Below are 18345 nucleotides of genomic sequence, written 5' to 3'. Positions count from 1 at the left end.
AGGGACTCAAACAGTTCCTTGGTAGTTATTGTGAAGGGTGAGCCAGAGTCAATGAGGATTACCCAACCCACACCAAAGATATTTAAAACACACATTGGTGGCTTATTTTTATATCTGTCGTAGCTTCCCTTCTCATTGTGCATGACCAGAACCATGCTGGTAGAAAGCTGACTATCTGACTGGTTTATGTTTTAGTGTGCATATGTAACATTATCTACCTGTGTAATTCTAGGTGAACAGTTGTGTTTACCTTCTTGGAGAAGTGGACAACTTTGCTGGAAGAGTGGCAGAAAGTAAGACATCCCTTAAATGATGAAATGTGTGTAATACTGGCACAATGTTAACAACTTTGTCTAGAGTTTCCTTTTTTATTCGTAGCATAGCCATCCTTAAGTACATTACTGAGGGCACACACCTTGCCCAGTATGTGGCATTGACTGGTCAATAGCTTTAGCTGTATTTATCACCTCATCTAAACTGGGATTGCCCTTCACTTACAGTTTTCTGACCATGTCTTGGGCAGTGCAGGGGCCCCCTTGCCCAGTTTCCTCAGAATTCATACTGTCTGCTATGGCAGATAGTGCAATATTCCGAGGGTGCTGAGGGCACCCTCTGTCTGGTGGCATTGTCCTCCGCTCCCTGAGGAGCGGAGGCCAATGCCGCCTCACTGTTTCCACTAGGCTGACCGGCAGAAACCTCCTAATATGGAGGTTAACACTGGTCAGCCCAGTTGAAATATGCTAATTGAGCCGGAGGGGAGACCGACGGTGGGCCCGCCAAACTCCTAATGAGACCCTAAGACAATACAACAGTCTGGCTTTACGGTGCTCCACAGGCATTCTACCTGCATCGATTGCTACAATGTAATACAAAAACTATTTTTTCAATTTTTTCCATGGTATTAGTGGCTCACCCTTTTTTTGTAAACAATTTCTTGGAGGCTGAAATTGCATGCTTACAGGAATATGTCAGAATGTGTTCAAACTAAACAAAATATCTCCACGCCATAGAACTTACCTGATAAAATGAAAATGTGAAAATGAAAAAAAAATCATTGAAGACTCAAATTGCAGAGGCAAACGTTCCTACAGTATATATAAACGTGATGTTTCAGTGAATCTTATTCTTAAATGTGTGAAGTAAAAAAAAAATGATGAATCAATCCTCCCAATGAAAGATGATGTCTCACAAAATGGAAAGGAAATTCTCTCTCAAAATGGCTACTGGAAGAAATAGAGGATTGAAATGCTGCTGTTGTGACCAAACATATTCTCAATACGTTGTTACTAAATGCTGCCCTACCAATACCTGTAACATGAAATTGATTGCTGATACGATGAAAACCACGCCTGCAGGAGGCGGAACATTCTCACCTCAAGCTCTAAGGCGTGCTCAGATACGCAGCATAAAAGTCAGGAGTCTGGAGCCAGGTACAATCAGTTCCTTCACAACTCATTTCGATAGTGCACCGAAGGCTCTCAGGTAAGAAGGCATGCTACCAAGTCATCAACAGGACAGCCCTGGTGAGTTACTCCAGCGAGTTGCAACAGGTTCATTTCCAGCCAAGTAAATGTAGTATGCAACCGTTAAAACCCATCCAACCGCCACCCTTAGAAGTTACCCATCCAACATCAAAATATAGATCATCTCTGTCAACAGTAAACAAGTTCAATTAAGAAAATAGTTAACATTTTCTTAGCAATAACTTTGCCACATACATTAGAAAGTTACAGTTGAAAAAAAGCCCAATATTGTAACACATTTTTTGTCAAATTGATCTTTACTCATTTTTATAGTGTTGCTATTCAAACAAATACCTTTGATTATTGATGTTTTAATGTTATTTATGCTATCAGCAAGTTTACTTTCAAATAATAAACAACACAATATTTTAAACTATGAGAATAGTAACATGTTTATCTAGCAGAACAAAATAAGCAGCACAGTTTGGCAATTCCAAGAGGTCTTCCAATGATTGGTTTAAGCATTTAAAAAGACATTTCTGTCTCTATGACTGCACTCTGTCACTCATCTTAGCACTCATGAGTCCATCACCCACCTACAACTCATTGTTGCATCCATCCATTTACACACCACAACATACGCAAGATTAAATAAAACTAGAAAAAGAAAACATGCTGTCACCCAATTATGGCCACCATATTCCGAACCAATGTGTCGGCCATCTTGGAATGGCAAAATAGTGAAAGTAGGGACAATGCCATTCCATGTCTGTGGCCTGGAGTAAGGGCTGTGGCATCGCAGATGTTGTGTACTGCAGATAAAATTAATAAAAGCAAGCAGCCTTTGAGCTCTGTCTGTGAAGCCATATGATCTAAAAATAATACAAACAAATAACAAGGAAAGCAATAAGAAGAAAAATGGCACATGAATTCTGGCACTGTAATGCACTCATTTTCATATGGATTTGCACATGATCAGAGAAATACCATTATTCATAAGGCAGTAGAGCCAATGTCTGAAGCGGCTGACCCCTCACCCCATGCTGAATGTTTTCTTGGATGCAACCAGAATGCTTCAGCCACTGATTGACTATTGCATTGACTCTGTTGCCTTAGAGTGTGAACATTTTTATCATGTGATTTCTTCACTTCTTCTCTTTTATTTCATTAGCACCCTTTAAGGCTTATTAGCTTTGACATATGTGTTTCATAGTACATAAATGAAGCCGACTGCCTTTGTCGTAACCATTATAAAAACAGACCAGTATTATGGCATGTGGCCCAACATTTCCCAAAGAACCATCAGGCCTTTATGAGCAGCTTGTCACCATAACCAACTGAAGCCTGTTGTACTGAGCACAGGTTTTCACATAAGGTGTCAAGCAGATACACAATAATAAAATGAAAAAGCTGTGCAAAATTACAAAACCATATAAAATCTCTCCTGTGAGCGCCTAATAAGGACTATCTCATTGCAAACCTTCTATCCCCCTGGTTTGTTTGAGCAGGTCACCAACACCAAAGCCTTTTCCTACTAAAGTAATCTGTGAGATTCCTTGAACAAAGTACCTGCCTACGTGTTTTGATCACAGTGTAATAACAATCCACCAGTAAAACCATATTGCCTTTAGCAAATGCTTTTCACAATAACTAAGGCAGGCCTACAGGCTTTCTCATAACTTTTCATACTAAACAGATCAAACCTACTAAATCTAAAATAACATTTGCCAGTGAACCAATAAGGGATATAGCTATTGCCAATGGCCTCGCAGTATAACTAGCACAGGCCTCCTGAAGTGTGAGTATAATAGTTACAATCATACATCACATACAATTATAAAATTACAAATATGTACACAGGTGTTTGAAGAAAATATTGAACTAAAATATTGTAATACAGAAATATTGTGTAAAGAGTATCATGAATTCAAAAATATCATGAGCGGAATTTCAAAGGGAGGAATATCGCTTTAAGTGTTTTTTGATATTGTTGCAAAAAATATTGTTTTAAAAATATTGTTATATGTAATATAATGTGGGTTTTTCTATCATTTTTGTAATGTTTTATTTTAGTTGTATGTTATCTTTGTGTTAGTATGTTTGCTAAATATTTTATTTGAAGATTACTTTTTTTTTTATTCTAAAAAATGAGAAATGTTGATGTAATTATTACTAATATTAAAATTGAAATTTCCAGTTTATATCTACTTTTTCGTACTTAATCAACAGAAATAATGTTATGGTTTTTGTTCAGGAATAAATAATAATTACATTTTTTACCAATTATTTTGTGTATAAAAAAAGTATTAACATATAAAATTATTTTTAAGTGTAATTTAATATGGTTTTTATATACAATTACTTTATAGTTTTTGCAGGTAATTCTTTGCCATTAAAACACTTTTTTTGTGCTTTTGTATTTTTTTTTAAATATAGTATATTTTTTATTGTGTAGTTAGAGAAAAAGTAACTTACATTATTATACAGTAGGTAATTGCAAAGATAATTTGAATATTTATGTGTGAAATCAACAATGGTTATGGGGGTCACTATGACCCCGGCGGTGGGTGCTAATGTGGCGGTAGTACCGTCAACAGGCTGGCAGTACATAACGCCACATTATGACATTGGCGGATTGGCTGCAGCCAACCCGCCAATGTACCACTCCGACCGCCATGGCCGTCGGCCGCTAATGTACAGCCGGCGGCATTTTGACCCTGCCTACCGCCATGGTTTTCGTGGCGTTGCGGTAGGCCCTACCAGTGACAGGGAATTTGGGCTCACCCACCACCCCAAACACTCCCCAGATACTCCCCACCCTCCTCCATCAATGCTCCCACCTTCTATCCCCCTATTCACGGACACTGGCAGACACGCACCAAGCATACACATGCTCACGCACACAGGCATACACGCATTCATACATGCATGCATCCATTCATTCCTGCACACATCCGTACACACATTCACACTGATACGCAGACATGCATTCACATTTCCATTCATACACGAATTCTCACACATGCACACACACATGCAATCAACACTACACACACATTCACATTCACGCACACACTCACACATTCACGCACACCCCCCCACACACTCACACACAATACCCCCCACCCCTCTTCCCTGTCGGAAACCCAACTTACCTGCATCCTGGGGATCTTCCGGCAGGGGACAGGACGAGGCTCTGCTATCGCCAGCAGTGCCCGCCAGCAGAACACCACCAGGCTGTATTATTTGTCATAATATGGCTGGCAGCGGTCTACTGCTGTGGCACTGCTGGTGGTACCAGCACCACCTTAACAACATCCATCAGTTTGGCCACAGCCAGATTTCCGCCCTTCTTGTGGCGGAAATCCAGCTGTGGTTCCAATTTGACGCTCGGAGTTTAGCCGCGACGACGGTCTTTAGGCGGCTGTCGCCGCGGCGGTAGGCAGCACTTACCGCCGATGTCTTAATGAGGGCCTATATGTTATAGGTGTATTAAAAATATGTAATGGTATTTTAAATATATCAATTAGAAAACGTGTCTGTAATTTTGTAACTTGTTTACTAACTCTTGTTGTGTGATATTTTGTGGTACTTATTGTATTTTAAATGATGTTTTAATAATATTGACAATATTGTAAAATGTACTTTATGTTGTCAATTTAAAATAATTATTATTTCTTTAGATAATTTGTACTGTTAATTATACAGAAAATATTTATTATGGAAAAAATGGTTAGCAGTTATTTGATTTCTTTGGTGTTAAAAAAATTATTGAAGATGGCTTACTGTGATATGGGGATAGTAAGTGTAACATCTTTTGTGTCCAACACATTTCCCAAAATGGTTAGATGGGAGTGGGAAGTGTAAATGCAAACCCTTTGGTGTCCAACCCCTTCCTCAAGTTGGATTATTTGGAGTTCTAGTTGTAAATGTAATCCATTTTGTGTCAAAACCCTTCCTCAAAATAGTTTAGCTTGGAGTGGAAATAGTAAATGTGACTCCTTTAGTGTGTAATACCTTCCGTAAAATGGTTTAGATTGAGTGGAAATGGTAAAGCTAACCCTTTTAGTGCACAAGAGCATAGACAGCATGGTTTAGACTGGAGTGGGTAGAGTAAATGTAAGCTGTTTATTGTCTTACACCTTCCCCAAAATGGTTTATGTTGGAGTGGGAATAGTAAATGTAACTTCTTTAGGGCCTAATTACGAGCTTGGCGGGCCGACCATTTGCCCGCCAGACCCGTTGGGAGGAGAGTGTTGCGGAGCTGGAGGTCTCCCCCCCTGTCCCAATTACAATGTTTCCACTGGACTGACTGGCAAAACCTCTATATTAAGAGGTTTCCACTGGTCAGCCTAGCAGAAACAGTGTAGCAGCATTGCCCTCGGCTCCTCATGGAGCCAAGGCCAATGCCTTCACACAGAGGGTGCCCCAGCACCCTCGGAATGATCACTGTCTGTCGTAGCAGAGAGTTCTGGGCAGGGGGGCCTGCCATGCTAAACTCAGAGCCCCCATGACTGACCACGACTCTGACCGCGGTCACCCCGCGAGGATCAACGATCCTGGTGGTGGTGGCAGTCCCCTGGTGGTTGGCCCACCAGGGTTTTAATCTGGCTGTCAGACCGCCAGGAATGCTGTGATCTGATCACCACTGTCAGCCATGTTGGTGGTCCTGAAAAGACCGCCATGCTGGGGGTCTTTGAGACCACCCTATTATGAGTTATGCAGGCAGGACCGTCGACTGCCATGCAAAAAAATAGGCAGATCACCAGTGGCATAGTGACCTGGAAATAGGCTTTTTATGTGCAGCTCCACCTCCCCTCAATGCTGGCAGCAGGCCTGAGGGCAGTTACCCTCTACAGGAGCATCATTAGCATTTTGGTAGGGTGTGCCGGTTTGTCAGGGCCACAATCTAGGTCCAGAGCACCACTCAGCAGCTGACACACCGGTGGGTGAATGTAATCGACTGCGAGCAGGACCTGATCAACCGCGAGCAGGACCTGATCGACCTGCTAGGTGTTGAGATCCCTGGGCTTGGTGAGCATTATATTTTTAATGTGTTTTTGTTCTACAAAGCTAACTTTTTTCAAACAGCATGCAGCTTCCACTCTGAGGTAAGTTATGTTTAGTTTACGTTAAGAATATTATTTATTATGTGATCCAGTTAGAGCTGGGCAGGTACTCGGCTCTACATCATTGTACTAGTGGGTAGGCACTTGCTTTGGCTGATTATTTAAGAAGCCATCACAATGCAGAATCCTCTGTCCTCCTGTCTCCATAGTGAATTAGTGATATCAGTGAGTTAGCATTCTCTGTGACTTTATGGAGCTCGTACAGTCCCAACTAATTTCACAGTGATGCGAGTATACATGCATTTAAAAAAAGGTAGGCTGAGTTGGTCCATCAAGAGGCTTGGGAAATGAGAATAGAATGAAAGATCATTCATTTCAATGCATTATTTTAAATGTAGTTTTTGTTATGGAGATTTGGAATAGGGATTTTAGGAGTATAGCCAACTTAACAATAGTTGATCAAACTAGTATAGTGGCATAGGCAATGTGATTTAAGTACAACGTTATTGCATTTGCCTGTCACATAATAATTTTGCTGTGCTTAATGTACCACTAATGTATTTTTTGTATCTTCTTTATTTCTTACATCAGCACCCAAGGACAAGAAGAGGGGCACTGCACTGGCGGGTCCGGTAGGAGCTGGGGAGGTGCCAATGCTGATGGCTCTGCTCATTCCAGTAAATCTGATTATTTAATATTATTAATATTATTTCCATAACTTTTACCTTCCTCTAATTTTATGCTACTTTTAATTTTTCCTTGTTTACTTTTTGATACTGAATCCCTTTTTCCAACTCCCCTATCCAAGTTCTGTTCAATTTCTGTTATCCCTACATTATCTTTTTCTTCTGCCTTTTAGTGACCATTTTGTATTCCTTTACTCTTCAAAGAATCCGCATCATCATCAATCATAGGCTACAGCTTTGCCTCTCTATTATGCAAAGTTTTTGTTTAGCTTGACTACCTGGCATTTCTAGCATTCCAACAAACTGCCCAGAATGATATTCTTGACAGAAGATACTGCAGTTCTAACTGAACTGTAACAATGTATTGCAGTTGCATTTTTTTTATTTGAAAAATTAAGAATGGGAGGTGTGTTTGGCATGTAAAAACTGCATACTGTTTTTTTATAGCCACACCAACCAGTGGAGCCGGCTCACGTTCTACCTCTGAGGGAGCAGGGCCAGATGAGGCGGCAGAGTCGGGCGATGGTAAGTCACATTGCTTACTTGAAGACAATTAGTTCTACACAAGGCCGTTGTTGTGATCAGATTCATGAATTCCTTGCATTACAGCTACAGCAGTGATTGGGTTACTTATGGCCTCTTCTATCTGCGACTCAGCAAAAGTGTCAACACCAGGACAGTGCGCGCTCTACGGGCATCTAGAATGCAAAAACCCAACACTTGCAAGATAAAGTAATTTATGCATTGTGATGATATGTTATTGTTTAACCTTTTGCATTGCAGAATTCCATCCAAAAGATTCATTTTTAAGGTGCTTATAAATACTGTACATTTACAATGTATTGCTGCTGACATTCAGAGTGTGTTAGGGTGTGGTCCCTTTCCAGGGCCTTCTGGAGACTTTCCCTGCAACATGCCTGGGCGTGGTTCTAGGCTGGGCCAAGACTCTATAAAAGAGACTCAGCCCAACTTCCAGTGCTCACTATTCAGAGGTCCCGGTATAGAGCAGCAGCTTCTTCCTGAGCTCCTGTCCCGGCGGCCTATTTGGATTTTCCAGTCTTCTGCACTCATCTCTCATTCGTGATCACTGTTTCCAGCCGGTAAGACGGTGTTTGGACATTTCCCAACACCGTAATTGAGAATCTTCATATTCTTGCTTTTAATTCTTAAATGAATAACAGATTACTTGTGCGCTGCCATTTTTTTACATTTGTATAGTGGTTTGCAAATAGGGAGGACGTGCAATTTATTCCATAAAGATTTGACTTCGTTATTACATTATTGTTCATTGCACGCTGATATTTCTTGACATTTACATGATATTTTACGAGTTGGCAAGACGTGCAACTCATTTCATGAGCATTTAACTTTGTTGTTCATTGCGCGCTACCTTTTCTTGACATTTACATGGTGGCATTCGAATCGGCGAAACGCGCGATTCACTTCTCGTGTGTAATTCATGCTGTTCATTGTGCGCTACCATTTTCTGGCATTTACATGGTGGCATTCGAATCGGCAACACGCGCGATTCTTTCCTTGAGTGTTTTTTCATGTTATTCATTGTGCGCTACCATTTCTTGGCTTTTGTATGGTGGCATTTGAATCGGCAAGACGTGCAATTCTTTCCTCGTGTATAAATAATATAAGTTACTGTGCGCTACCATTCTAAGACATTTTCTTGGTAGCATTTCAAGTTGATACGTCGCGTGATTTATTCCTTGAATCTACGTTGTGTGATTTCATGGTGCACAAACCTTTATGGTGTTTAATACTCATATAAAAATCTGCAGTGTGCGCAATTTACTTCCCAATGTTTTTTCTGAGATGAACACAACACAATACCAAAGTTCTAGAGGTAATTCTGTGTGTTCCTGATATGTATTCCTAAAAGGAGATTCATATGGATGTTTAGAAATTGCTCAGAATGTTTCTTGATTCTCATGCTAAAGAAAGTACTTGAACCTGAAAGTCCTATTTAACTTTTCCTGTTTCCTCCTCAGGTATTCGGTCATATTAAGCCTAGTCAGTTTTAGGATTATTCTAGGGTTGTTCATGTTTTTCGGAAAAGACGAAGCTTAGAGGTGTAGCATGGTACAGATATCATGAGATGTAATTTTGATGTTGTGTTTTAACCTTTTGCTTCCTACAGGTCTCCTTCCCAGCTGTTCCCGTCCTAATCCCCTTTTCCCCACTTGGACTCTCTTAGACTCTGTGATAAATCTAATCAGAGTATTGGAGCTGTCTTGTGGTGGAAGTGTTGGGAACGTGCACGGACCCCGAGGATCTGGTGACTCTGACAAAAAGCACACATAGGGCCTATCTATGACTTTGGCGGACAGAAAAGCTCGTCTGCCGAAGTTCCAACTGTTAGGAAACTATTCTTCAACCCTCCTCAGAGTGACGCAAAGAAAACACAAACACCAGGCAAGGCTCCGGAACAGATGAAATGCTTTTATGAGGTACCAAGGTTTATTGGCAGGCCAAGGCAGACGCACATCCCAGTGTAACGTCTTACAAGCTGGCATCTTCTGCCCTGAAGCATATAAGTCAGGCATTTATATATGTTGATAAGTGCTGTCACTGCACAACCCAAAAAGGGGACACAGTCCAAACATGGGCACGCACATACAAAAGAAATGCTGCACATACAAAACTAGAAGTCCATAGTGTAAAAATATACAGAATGCAGTGTGAGCATGAGCACGTGAATAGACAACAGGTGGCCCCTAAAGAAATGGGGGCTGGGTTGCAGGCTGAACTTAAAGTGTGAGACCGAGCTAAACTTAACACAGTGGCTTGGAGAGGTTTGTTTGTACAACTGGCATAGGTGTCAGAGAGGTCAGTAGGGAAGTCTTACTGGGATTCAGATAAGGGTAAAGAGAGTTGGAACTAAAGTATAATATCTATAGGTACATACATGTGAATATATATATTTTTCCCAACAATATCTCCTTTTTGATAGTAATATCATACTGGATTGCAAAAATATATATATACATTGCAGAAATATAGTAATAACGTATCAAAAATACATATCTTTGGATGGCATTACACATTTTGTTCAGATGGAACACATATATTGTCATCTAGATATACATCTATGAGTTATTCATTATTTAAACATAGACTAAATGATATGCTAGTATTTAATCTAAAGCATGTGTTATGGGTCTATAGCCATTAAATCAAACATTTCTTTGTGTGCTTCCTCTACATCTTGTTGTATTGTAAGATATCTGAGGTCTATCTCCTGCTCTGTAGGATGTAGGACTTTAACAGCAGAAAATGAATAGATGTTCTTACTACAGAACTGCTGGAGCATGGAGCAACAGCAGTGGAGGCAACACAAAAGTACCACTATTGTTATAAAGATACCTAATAGCGCTAGAACTAAGCTCTTCAGCCATCCTGTTGGTAACCATGACCAAAGCCAGGACCAATCATCAGAATCAGACATTTTCTCTGCTCCATCAAATATTCTAACTGCTTTTTTAATTTGGGTGACATCCCTTGCTATGTTTCCACTTTTATTTAAAAAATAACAGCAAGAGGAATTCAACAAAACGCACAGTCCTCCTTGTTGTAGTGTCAGGAGGTCAAGGGCAATTCTATGTTGGATAGTCATGGTAGCCACTGAATTAATTTCCACCTGCAACTCTTGAAGTGCATCTCTTGTTGCATTGAATGCTATGGCTAGCTCAGCAGACATGTTAACAAGGGCCAATTCCAAATCATATACGCCATATCCAGGGATTAATATACGCATTAGCTCAAAAAATAGACCTTGTCTAGCCTCCAGAATAGGTGTATGTATATCTCTTTGATACCTATGAGCAAAACTCCCCAAGTTTAATGGCTCATGCGCTGCAATATGCGGTACAACTGAAATGTTTGGTGTTAGATAAGAAATAGCACACATGCCTTCCCAATGCCGCGTTGAAGCACCTTGTAAGCCTTAGTTCCACAAATGAAATACATACTGCCCTGTAACTGTGTGTCCAATGTGTGATATTTACTGAGAGGAAGGCCTACCCCCTCAGGGAAAGTGTTCTGAAATTGGTCACACCATTTATAATCAATCCATGCAGAGTTTATAAAAGTAACATTTGCCCACGGCGCCATGTAAGAGCAGCAAGCTGACCATAAAGGATATTCTAATATTTTAGAAATCACACTTGGTGCCCTAGTATAATAATTTTCTTGTTCAATTAGTGGATCATATAGAAGACCATCAGGTGTTATCAACAGTGTTTCTCCAAGAATAGTGATGTTCCAGTAATGTAAAGTGTAGGTAACTTTCTTTCCTTGCCTCTTAGTTGTCCAGATCCTACTTATTAACTGTCTGTCCTTTAAATTCCAATTACCCGTGGTATCATCAAATTCTAATATGTTAGGACACTTGCTACTTGCGAGGTATCCTAAGTATCGGGAATCTGGGTTACATCCTGAAACTTGATGCTTTATACATACAGGAAAAGCACTGTCCTCTGCATTGTTCTCTCTCATAGGTGACACTGGGTATTCAGCTTGAATATTGGGCAGTATGGTACAACGTGGGTACCATCCAATCCTTCCTTCTCCACAGTCCCAAGTTACATTTGGTATAAGGCATCCTTTTCCTTGTGCATAATTCTGTATAGGCACAGGTGTCCCATGTAAGCCAATGGGGTCATTGGGGTTTCTGGATAATTCTCTACACATCCAGCAGTTTTCAAGACCTAAGACTTGGGCTACTTTCTCATGTACCGCAATGAGGGGATGGTCAGCTGTTTGTCTAAATACTGTTAGTACATACAAAATTAAGGTACTAAAAATTTTTATTTGTACTATGCAATGCATTTTTTTTTTTTTTTTTTTCAAAAGTTATAGAAATAGATATGAAGTCTGTTCAGTAAGGCAATGGCACGCAGTGTGCTGTCCTCGTCTTCCCCTACCAGTCTGCAGTAGTCTTGTTCAAGGGCGGTTTCACGGACCTGCCCTGCAGTGTCCTCTTCAGTCTATTTTTCTGCAGGTGTGACTATCACCTTTCTTCGAGACTACGTTGTGTGCTTCACTCAACTGCTTCAGTTGGTGTCACCTGACACTTGATGACGGACCCTCAGCGTGGCTCTTGGGAATGGTCTGGTCTGTCTCCCCTTTTTCTGGTAAGCTGTGCTGCTCCACGGGTTGCATGTGCTCATCCGTTGTAGGCACGTCGGTCTTTGTTGTTGATGGTGCGAATCTGCACCTAGTGCCGTGAATCCACTCAGGACGTCCCTGTACCTTCACCGCCGTCCGCGTCACCAGTAGCACAAGGTGTGGTCCAGTCCACCTAGAACTAAGAGAAACATCTTTTATTTTTCTCACCATGACTATGTCTCCAGCTTTAAAAGGATGTGTGGGCTCTGAGGACGGATGGGGCAAGGCTTCCTTCACCTGGAGATGGTGATGCCTCAAGACTGATGACAATTTTATAGCATAATCAGAACTGTTTTCATCTGTCCACAGCAGTGCTGCTTGAGATGCTTGTAGAGGCAACCTCAACCCCACAGACATAGGCAGCCCCATCAGTACCTCATGGGGGGACAAAAGGGTTGTCCTAGATGGAGTTGCCCTTATGGCATGCAGCACTAACGGTAGAGCATCAGGCCATTTCAGGCCTGTTGCATCAGTTGTTTTTGCTAATCTATTTTTTATAGTGGAGTTCATCCTCTCCACCTGTCCTGAACTTTGGGGGTGGTAAGGGGCATGCAGTTTCCACTCTATTCCCAAACATTCACACATCTTTTGCACCACTGCAGCCACAAATTCACCCCCTCTGTCGCTATTAATGCCTTGGGGGACCCCAAATCGGGGTATGATATCTTTCATCAAGCATCGCACCACAGTTGACGCATCATTCTTCCTTGTGGGAAACGCCTCCACCCATTTTGAAAATTGATCTACACACACCAGCAAATATTTGAATCCATTCACTGGGGGCATATAGGCAAAGTCTATTTGGACATTGGTAAACGGCCCCTGTGGTACTGGTAAGTGATCATGTGTAGCAGGGGACCGGCCTTTAGTATGCTGGGCACAGACAAGACATTGGGAGCAGAATTGTGCAGTGAAGGCTGTTATCCCTGGTGCAAACCATTCCTGTCTAATTAGCTCATTCATCCCCCCTTGTGCCATGTGAGTGGGTCCATGAGCAAGCCTTGCAAGGGGAAGGAACATACTACGTGGAGCCACAGGTCTCCCATCCTGGTGGACCCACAATCCCTCATCATTTTGCAAACACCCAGCATTAGTCCACACTCTTTCCTCAGCTAGTTCTGCAGACCATTGTGCTTCCTTTACATCAGCTAGTAACAACTGTCTCTGAATAAGCTGAATTTTAGGAATGCTTTTTGCCATTAGGGGCACCATTTGTATTGGCTGTAACATGCTTTCTCTTGCTGCTGTGTCAGCCTTGGCGTTTCCTCTGGCTATCTTGGTGTTAGCCCCTGTATGTGCCTCGCATTTTATTACTGCTATGCTGTTGGGTAGTAGTATTGCTTTTAACAAGTTCTTTACTAAAAGGCCATTTTGGATGGGGCGCCCTGCTGCTGTTATGAAACCACGATACTGCCACAGCTGGCCAAAATCGTGGACAACTCCAAAGGCATAACGTGAGTCAGTATAAATGTTAACACTTTTCCCATCGGCTAGGATGCATGCTCTTGTTACAGCATACAGCTCAGCTTGCTGGGCAGATGTGCCAGGGGGCAGAGCTGCACTTTCAATTATGGTGTCTACTGTTGTTATTGCATACCCTGCTCTGTAATCGGTGTCTGTTAGTCTACTGGAGGAACCATCAGTGTACCACTCATAGTCTATCTTTTCTAAAGGTGTCTGTTGTAAATCTGGTCTGGGTGTGGTGCATGTTTCTACAACCTCAACACAATCATGGTCAGGGGTCTCATCAGAATCACCTATGGCAGGTAATAATGTTGCCAAATTAACAGGGGGGCATTTTTTAAGGGTAATATTAGTGTTAGACAACAATGTGACCTCATAACCCGTGCGCCTGGCTGCCGAAAAATGCTGTGTTGCTGCTGATGACAACAACAACTGTACCGAATGTGGCACATAAACAATACAAGGGTAATCCATCACAATGGGAGCCGACCTCTCTACCATCACAGCGGCTGCCGCCACTGCTCTCAAACAGGCTGGATGCCCAGTCACTGCCGAAGGCAAAGTCACAGAGTAATACGCCACAGGTCTTTTTCCAGAGCCATGCTGCTGTGTCAGTACACCATTTGCAATGCCGTCTTGCTCTGACACATAGAGATGGAAGGGTAGTTTGTAATCAGGGAGCCCCAATGCTGGCGCAGTACACAATGTCCCTTTCAGTTTCTTGAAACATTCTGCAAGTTCATTAGTCCATACAATGTTGTTGGGTGCCTCCTGTAGTGTGCATTTCCTCAAGAATGCATCATAGGATCTGTACTCAGGGATCCACTGGCGGCAGTAGTTCATTATCCCCAGGAAGGACATCATTCCTTTCTTGGTGGACGGTGGCTGCATGCTTTGAATCATTTTTATTCTGTCAGGTGATATGCAGCGCGTACCTTTGGATACCACATAACCAAGGTAAGTCACCTCTTTTTGGCAGCACTGAAAGTTTGACAATGAGGCTTTGTGTCCTCTCTTCTGGAGGTGGTTCAGCAGAGCTACAGTGTCTTTTTCACAAGCCTCTAGTGATGGGGATGCCACAAGCAGATCATCAGCGTACTGCAAGATGACACTGTTGCCTTCCAGGTGTAGGCTGTCCAGGTCTCTCTTTACTGCCTGTGCATAGACCGTGGGACTGTGAAGCCTTGGGCCAGTCTTGTGAAAGTGTACTGGGTATCTTTTATTGTGAAGGCAAAGAGGTACTCACTCTCTGGATGGACTCTAATACTAAAAAACGCACTTGAGAGATCTATAACTGAGAAGAACTCTGCTTCAGCAGGTATAGAAGATAATATAGTATTGGTGTCAGGCACAACAGGTGCTAAGGGAACCACAATGTTGTTTATCTGGCGTAAATCCTGTATGAATCTATACTGCCCAGTGTTGCCCTTGGGCAACGGAATTATTGGACTGTGACAGGGGCTAGTGGTCTTTTTAATGATACCCTGTTGTAAAAGAGACTCAATCACAGGTTTTATTCCCTCCTCTGCCTGAGGTGACAGTTTGTACTGACGCACATAAGGTAGTTCTGCATTCTCCTTAAGCTTCACTTTATGGGGAGGGCATGTTTTTAACAATCCTGCCTCATTTTTGTGTTTTGCCAAAACCTCTGAGTTCACTTGTTCTAGGACCTTTTTTTTTGTCAGCTGTAAAGCCATATTCCCTTCAATCTTGTCAAAAACTGCAGTCCTGTCATTTCTGAGCATACACAACGTCCAACACCATCCTTCTCCATCTCCCAACACAGACACAACTCCCAAAGGAAATGTAAAGTCCTTAGTTCTTGGTAAGACCCGGAGACATTGGACCATGGGGCCCAAATCTTTAGGGTAAAATCCTGGTGCTACAGCTATGGACACATGTGGTTCTGAAGCTGGTACTTGAAATAACCTCTCTTCCTGTGATCCTAGCTTAATGCTGGCAGCACAACCCTCTTTTCCTACATACAATGTGTCTTCATGCAACTCCGTTGTCCAGTACAAATATTTGTCTGCCATGTAGGTGTACCATTCAGGCACTGGGCCTGTAAAAAATGCTGCAGTACAGTGTCTTGGCCCAGGTACTAATTCCAACTGTACTAACTTGGTCATCAAGTCAATCTCAATGTCAGTGCTGTATTTAAACAATTCTTTAAACATGTCATTGTAGAAATCTCCCTGTAACGGGGTCCATTGGTATCGTGTTGGAGAGAGAGATAAAACTGGGTTTGGACATAGCATAGAGTCCTCACTCAATTTGCAAGCAGTAAGTGCTCCATTAGCCAATTCTAATCTGTCCTCAGGCACTTGTAAGTAAATCCCATTTTGTGAAAAATATAAGGTTGCATGCAATTTACAGAGGAGGTCTCTTCCCAGCAAATTGATGGGTGCATCTGGTGACAGGAGAAACTGATGGGTCGTTGTGAAATCCTCAACAGAAACTGGAAGGGGTTCTGATAACTCTTCATGCATCAGCATTCCATTTACAGCTACAGTAGTTACTGTTTTACCACTACTGGGACCCAATTTGTTTCTTACTGCAGAGATAGTTGCACCACTGTCTATTAGGAAATCAATTTCCTTACCTCCTACCTTAATTGGGAACATGGGATTCTCCTCAGGCGTGTCAGATACCTTCATCATAAAGCACTGTGTTCGCCGGTTTTCTGTTGTTTGGGTCATCTCTCTCTCCACGTGGTCGTATGCTGATCCATGTCGCTCCTGAAAGGGATTCCTCAGGGAGTGCTGTGTTTGGTTGATGTCTCTAGGCATGGGTGGTGCTGATGGCTGGACCTTGTCCCTGTCAAACCTGTCATACCTGTTGTTTCTGTCTTTTCTCTCATACCGGTCATTTCTGTAATTTCTGTCTCTTCTACCTCTATAATTTTTTCAGTTTCGGCCCCAGTGCCCATACCTCAGGCAAACATAGCACTGATCCCTAGCCAAGTCTCTTCTCTGGTATCCTTGTCCTTCATCCTGTCTATTATGCGCCCCCTGATAGTACATTCCCTCTGGCTCCTCCTCTTGCTGTACTTGTTGCAACATCATCCCTTTGTCAGTTTTAGCTGAGTCCTTCTTTACTTTAAAAATGCCATCCCTTTCCATAGTTGCCAGAAGTGTGCACAACTCTTGATATCCCTTAGCAGACCAGTCAGGGTGGCGTAGTTTACAACTATGGGCCACAGATGCTAATAATCCATTCATAAGGGTCTGAGTTGCTAATACTTTATATGCCTCTGTCGTGCGTGGTACACCTGCACTATTATCCCATGCTTCATTGAACCTTAGGATGTAATCAGCCACTGATTCCCCTGATTTCTGCAATGTGGCTGTTACTTGAGAAAAATCACCATGTTTTACTGCTAAGCCATTTATTGTGTCCCTGACAGACTCTAACCAATTCATCAATCTATTTTCTGTGACATCTATATTATTAGTCAGTATTGTCCAGTCCCTCTCCTGTGGAATTTGGAACGCACTCTTTACTAAAGACCATCTGCTACCATATCCTAGTTTTAGTAACATTTCTACGTCCCTGGGAAGGGGGGTATAAGCAATGCATATTTTATGGAGCCATTCATAATATTTCACACTGGCTGTGAATGGGTCTGGGGCATCCTTAGCCATTTGAGCTGCTTCCAAGGGGGTCCATGGTTTTAACATTGCTGTCCCTCCTAACACTATTTTTGGTGCAGTCATTCTAGCGTTTAATAGTGCATCATCAGTATAGGAGTTCTCACCCTTTCCTTTTAGCGCCCGTGTGCAAGACTGTGTAAGTATCAGCCGTTCTCTGCTATCTATCTTATCCTGGAGATTATGAATGGAGCGTTGTATTTTCTCCCTTTCTGTGTTCACTTCTTCCTGGAACCTGTCTGTCTCCCGCCTTCGTTGAGCTAACTGCCTGTGTTCCTCCTCATTGTTTTTTCCTTGTGCACTCATCCCTAAATCCTCCCTTAGACCAAAAGTGGAAGTTGGTACAGGGGTTTCAAAAGCAAGCGGTATGTCCCCCCCAAAGGACAGGTGTCTATTCAGGATCGGTGTTGTGGCACCACCTTCTCTGGCACTAGTTGGCATGTCAGATACCCTAGTTAAATCACCCTCCAGGGAAATATGGAAATAAGGCACACAGGGCATGCCTTGTTTTGGACCCAGACCCTGCCTGTGTGTGTTATTTCTTTCACAATGTACATAGGGGCCTGAAAGTGATGGGTAAATTGAAGTTGTTGGAGGAGGTGGAACTGGCCCAGCAGAATGGATGCTTTGATCCAATCTTAGGGGGCTGCTCTCATTGTTATTTCTACCTGTGTTCCAGGAATTGAACTCACTATTCACATCCAATCTCTGTCTTTTCCTTTCTTCCTCTGTAAATAACAGTATCTCTTCCTCAGTTATTGTACTACTCATTATTTGCTCATTATTCCCTCCTTCCCCCAATTTTACATAAAGGCCATGAGGCTTGGAGGTCATA

Source organism: Pleurodeles waltl, chromosome 11 (assembly GCF_031143425.1).
Source record: "Pleurodeles waltl isolate 20211129_DDA chromosome 11, aPleWal1.hap1.20221129, whole genome shotgun sequence".
In the NCBI taxonomy this organism is placed as follows: domain Eukaryota; kingdom Metazoa; phylum Chordata; class Amphibia; order Caudata; family Salamandridae; genus Pleurodeles; species Pleurodeles waltl.
Note: the sequence above shows the minus strand (reverse complement) of the source record.